The 6,234-nt window shown below is 34.6% G+C and overlaps 1 pseudogene; it reads left to right on the plus strand.

Annotated features, from left to right (window-relative positions):
• The first annotated feature begins 280 nt into the window (after positions 1-280).
• On the plus strand, positions 281-863 carry LOC150025480 (uncharacterized; annotated as a pseudogene).
• The last annotated feature ends 5,371 nt before the right edge of the window (positions 864-6,234 follow it).

Consider the following 6,234-nt stretch of genomic DNA (forward strand, 5'->3'; position numbering starts at 1 on the left):
AGTACTTTTTTTTTTATGAGGAACTCTTGTCAAAGTTAGGTACCAAACTTTTGTTTTCAACTACTTGTCATCCCCAAACAGATGGACAAATAAAGGTAGTGAATAAAACTTTGGGTACCTTACTTAAAACTATTTTGAATTTTTTTTTTGAAAGCTTGGGAATTATGTTTATCTCATATTGAGTTTGCTTAATATAAGGTTGTTCATAGCACAACAAATTGTTCTCCATTTGAAATTGTGTATGGATTAAATCCTTCAAACTCCATTAGATTTGTTACCTATGCCTAATGTTTCTGTTGTAAAGCATAAAGATGCACAAACTAAGGCTGACTATGTGAGAAAGCTAAATGTCCAGATCGAAGCACAAATTGAAAAAAAGGTTGAAGGTTATTCTAAGCAAGCTAACAAAGGAAGAAAGAAAGTAATCTTTGAGTTTGGGTACACATGAGGAAAGAAAGGTTCCCTGAACAAAGAAAATTCAAGCTCCAACCTAGAGGGGATGAACGTTTCCAAGTGTTAGAAAAGATTAATGACAATGCCTATAAGATTGATCTTCCAAGAAAGTACAATGTGAGTAACACTTTTTTGTCTCCTTTTACTGCAGATGATGAAGCTTTGGAATTAACTTCAAGTCTTTCTCAAAAGGGAGGGAATGATGAGGACATCCAAACCCAAGGGCATGGTGAGCAGGAACTTGACCAAGCCATTCGAGACTTAGGTGGACCCATGACAAGAGGAAGGCTTAAAAAGCCAAAGAGACTTTGCAACACAAGGTGGCTAATATTTTGGAGGCTCAATTGTTGAATTGCCCACAGTTTAAAAAGAGTTTGCTGATTACATGCACAATATGTTTAGATTCTTAAAATAGAATAATATTATTATTTTTGGAAAAAATAAAATGAATCATAATCTTTTATCCCCTTTTTGTGATTTTTCCAGAATCTAATTGAATTGGAAATAACGAAACAGAATCGATAATCCCACAATTCATGTCACGATTCACACTAAAAAACCGATTCATGTTCGTCAAGTTTTGATTGGAATCTTACGATTCAAATGATTCTAACTACCATGCATGTGGCGCCTACTTGGAGTCTTGCAAATTTTATAGGTTGAAGTTCTAAATGACTTTGGATACAAAGCCCACGCCTAAAATCCCATGCTACTCGTTCCAAAATACAAGGTCCAAAATCATATTCTATTTGACCCAAAATACAAGGTCCGAAATAAATTCCTAAACTACTCTGTACAATTATAGAGGTCTTGTAATCTTGATGCTCCAAAATCTTTAAAGTAATTTCTTCAAGTTGAACCTGAGTTTAAAAGACTGATTGGAGGCCTAAACTCCTGATAAGCTCCTTATCAAGTTTCTAATTTTGCAACCTCTTTATTCGTTTATTCGTGACTATAGGGTCTCATATGTATTTCCATTTCCATCAGAACTCTCTCTTGAAATAGACCTAGACTTGTCCTCTTGAAATAGAAAACATAAAGATAAAATCTTTCTTCCAAGGTCATTGTTGCTATGAGAAATTTGCCCCATTTTAAACTTTTAAAAGATTTCTTATCACTCACCCAAATTCTCACTTGTCAACCCATTTATTTATACCGACAATTCACGCAGTTAATGTGACTCATGAATTGATTATGACCCTTTTTGTTTAAAACTATAACACATAAAAAAATGTGCAGATAATTCAAGCCTATAGTATCAATATATAGGATTCTGCATTTTAAATTATAATCATTTTTAATCATCATCTAATTGAATTTCACATTATAATTTTATGATGTTTGAATATCTTATCAGATAATTACTTTGTATCATCTAACGCATATAAGAAGAACACAATTATACATGTATGTTCAGTCTAATCACTAATATTATAGCAAGATTCATTGATTGAATCATGTATAAAATTGTTTGAATATGTAACACAAAATCTTATCAGACAATCAATATGGTTTATGCATATCTTTAATTAAGATAAATATGCTCGTAAAATATGCAATAATATTTCGAATGTTATTCGTCATGGTTGAGACATGTGTTCATCTACCATATCTTAGGCATATGATTCTCATGTGAATCATCTATTCCATATAATCTTATGTGTCTATCAAACAGTTTCCATGTAATGTGTAATACTTGTGTAAGTAGTAATTCACAACATAGCACAAGCATGACATTTCTACAAATGTGAGCACAACTTAAACAAAGGGAAAGTCAATATATAAACATATATGCATAGATCAACTGATCAAAGAAACAACCAGTCCATCCTAGTAATTTTATCTTTGGTTAGAGGTAAGGAATTGGAGCTTGGATAGCATTTATGAAAAGGATTTTTCAATTGGCTTTGTAAGAGTGTAAATTATCCTTTTCAATGCCTTGTCATGACTTTCTTGTAGAGCTTTTAGTTGTTTGGCAATACTAATTGTTCCTCAAGAATAGCTTCATTGATCAGTGTTTTGATCTTTTCAAGTAGATTTTGTTTCCTATTGTTTGGATGGTGTAGGGATATTGTGTGCGGAAGCGTGATAATTTCAATCAAAGATTATGAGAAATTAAAGTAACAAGTAAAGTGAGAATGATACCAGAATTTTTAGGTGGAAAACCCCTTTAAATAGAGGTAAAAAACCACCGGCGAGAGAGCCAAAACTTCCACTATAATGGTACTGGGAGTACAATGAATTCCTCTCTAGCTAATAGATAAATAGCCCCAAAACAAATCCTCTCTATATGGGTTAAACACTTACACCCAAGAGATGAAATAGAAAGTATAGGAAAAGAGAGAGGAAGCAAGTGTGTGTTGCTGTATATTGTGTGTTACATTGCTTGAAGGAAGCCACTATATATAGTGGTTCTAGGAGACAACAATAATAAATACAATTAATGGTAATTAACCTCCCATTGATTGCAATTGATTGTGGCAATTAATCTCCCATTGATTGCAATTGATTGTGGCAATTAACCTCCCTTTAATAACAATTAATTGTCAACGGTAAGTAACCTCCCATTTATGCCAAGATAACAGTAAAGGTGAAGTTACCAGAAAGAAAACGAGTCATTAGGATCACTAGAGCCATTGAAACTAGGAAGCTTGACCGAAGGTAGCCTAGCCTTTGCATCTTGGTAGTATCCATCTCCATGGTGATGTCTCTCCCCTTGGTTGTGATATCTATGTCCATGGAATTGGGGTGGAGTTCGCCTTCTCCTATGGTCCTCTGCACGGCCTAAGTCATTTGAAGAACCTCTTGATGAAGGTCTATGTGAATGATGCCCATCATTGATAGAGTGAGATGGCCTAGCTTGTTGCACCTCCATCTTTTGCAATTTTTCTTCCAAACGCCGAATGGTGCGTTGAGCTTCATGCAATTCACCAAGGACTGAAGCTTTGGAAGGAGAGTGCTGCTTGTAAGATTCACCACTTGAATAGGCAGCCATTTGCAAATGAAAACAGCAAACACAAAAAACAACAAACAAGTTAAGAAACAAAGTTAGCAAAAATTAATTGGGCAACCAAATTGCCGAAGTGAAATTGGCCTAAAAAAGTCACTCTCAAAGAAATAATGTCCCTGCACCAAGATGATCTTGAGGCCTTAGGAATCCTCAAATGAAAGATGTCAAAGCAAGGCACACCAATCTCAAAGCCAATCACAACAAAACCAATGAAGCAATAAAGACAAACAAGAAAAGGTATAAGCAATAAAAGGCTATAACAAAAGGAATACTAGATGTATGACAAACTCAAAGAATAATGAACAAAAGAAAAGCAAGAAAATAAGGTACTCAATTCAAAAGAAGACACACAAAAGATACCTAAAGAAAAGAACTAGAGTAGATGAAGAAAACAAAAACAGAGCTACTGGAAAATATTTTTTATGCAAACTGTGCTTGATGTTCACTGATTTAACTGGAACGATATAAAGCGAACTGGATTATGAAATTTTAACCACAGAAACTTCAAGATCTTAGCTCAACAATGGCACTAGAATTACGAAAAAACAGTAAGCCAATTAATTGAGATAAATTTTTCAAAATCGCTGCCAGATTACCGTATTTTTTTCGGCAGAATTGCACACTCTTTGTTTTTGATTTATCATTTTTTTGTACTTTGAATTTTGAAGGACTTCTTCTTTCTACTGTTTTATAACACTTTGAAGAACACAAATCCATAATTTCAGAAATTTCCAGTGAGTAAATCAATTGCAATAAATCGAAACAGAAAGCACGTTTTCAGAAAAACAGAGGAATCCTAACAGAAATGAAAAACAGAATTAAGAACTAGTAAAAACATAATGGAAATGATGTATAGGAACTTGTATAGGTCTAAAATACAAGTATGAACTCAATTCTAAAACAGAAAATGCACAAAGGATCAAATATCAAACTCAGAAAACTGTATTACACCAAAACAAGAAACAAAAAATTCAATAAAAGTACTACAAGAAGTGATGACAGTCATGGAAAAACATGACTATTGACAAAACTTGTATGGATTCAAAAAGGAAAAGACACAAACACATGATAGGCAAAATTAAGAAAACAGCAATAAAACTCAAAATAAGCCTAAAAACAGAAAGGTAAACAACAAGAATTAAAGAGCTCTTGAATTAAAGTGCAACACAACTCAAAATTAAACAAGAACACACCTAAACTCTAGATACCACAACCAAGGGGAGAGACATCACCGTGGAGATGGATACTACCAAGATGCAAAGGCTAGGCTACCTTCGGTCAAGCTTCCTAGTTTCAATGGCTCTAGTAATCCTAATGTGTATTTAGATTGGGAGGCTAAGTGTGAACAAATATTTGAGATCCATGAGATCCAAGATGAGCACAAGCTTAAGTTAGCCACCTTAGAGTTTAGTGATTATGCCATGAAATGGTGGCATGGTGTTGTAAAGGACATTATCTATCACAAGGGTCCTCTCGTGGACTCTTGAAACTCTTTAAAGGATCAAATGCGCCTTAGGTTTGTGCCACCACACTTTAGGAAAGACCTCATGTTGAGACTCCAACGGTTTCAACAAGGCACGCTAAGTGTGGATGAATATTACAAAGAATTAGAAACGCTTTTGCTTAAAGTTGAATTAGAAGAAAGTGAGGAAGCTATGATTGCTAGGTTCGTGAGTGGTCTAAGGAAGGATATTCAAGATGTTCTTGAGTTACAAAAGTATTCATCATTGGGTTCTTTAGTTCATCTTGCAATGAAGGTGGAAGCCCAACTTGCTAAGAAAAATTCTTTCAAAAATATTCCCAATGATGGTTACTACAACAATTCTTGGAGTAACAAAAAGTCTTTTTCTAAATTTCCTTCCAAAGATTCTTCTTTCAAACTAAAGGAATCTAAGCCTTCTACTTCTAGGCCTAAATCCCCAATTAAATCGTCTAGTAAGAAATGCTTTAAGTGTATGGGTTATGGTCACATTGCGGCTAATTGTCCTTCTAAAAGGAATATGTTTGTGCATAATGGCATTGTCATGAGTGAGCATGATTCGGATTCACCTAGGCATTCTTCACCTTCTAGGGCGTCTAGTGAGAATGAGAGTGAGAGTCCACTTGAAGGAGATTTGTTAGTTGTGAGAAGACTTCTTGGACAAGTTTCACAACCTTTTGATGAAAGTCAAAGGGAAAATATTTTCCATACAAGATGTCTTATTCAAAACAACATTTGTTCTTTAATAGTGGATGAGGGTAGTTGTGCTCATGTGGCTAGTACAAGAGTAGTAGATAAACTTGGATTGCCTACTATCTCTCATAAAAAGCCCTACAAATTGCAATGGCTTAGTGAAGTAGGAGAAATTGTTGTGAATAAACAAGTCCTCATCCATTTCTCTATTGGAAAATACAAAGATGAGGTATTATGTGATGTTGTGCCCATGGAAGCTACACATGTTCTTTTGGGAAGGCCTTGGCAATTTGATAGAAAAGTTTTTCATGATGGCTTTACCAACAAACTTTCTTTTGATTTCCATGGCCACAAGGTTACTTTAAAATCTCTCTCTCCTAGAGAAGTCCATGAGGACCAAATCATAATGAAAAAAAAGAGGGAAAGTGAAAAAGATAAAAAAGATAAAAGTTCTAAGCCTACACTTATTGTGTCTAGGCATGAGATTCAAAGGGAAATAGTGGCTCACCATCCTCTTTTCTTAGCCATCCCTAGAACTCTTAAGTTAGAACCACTTGTTGATAGTCCTCATTGTTTGGAAAAATTGGTAGAAGAGTTT

The sequence above is a fragment of the Phaseolus vulgaris genome, chromosome 8 (genome assembly GCF_051622355.1).
Source record: "Phaseolus vulgaris cultivar YP4 chromosome 8, ASM5162235v1, whole genome shotgun sequence".
NCBI lineage: Eukaryota > Viridiplantae > Streptophyta > Magnoliopsida > Fabales > Fabaceae > Phaseolus > Phaseolus vulgaris.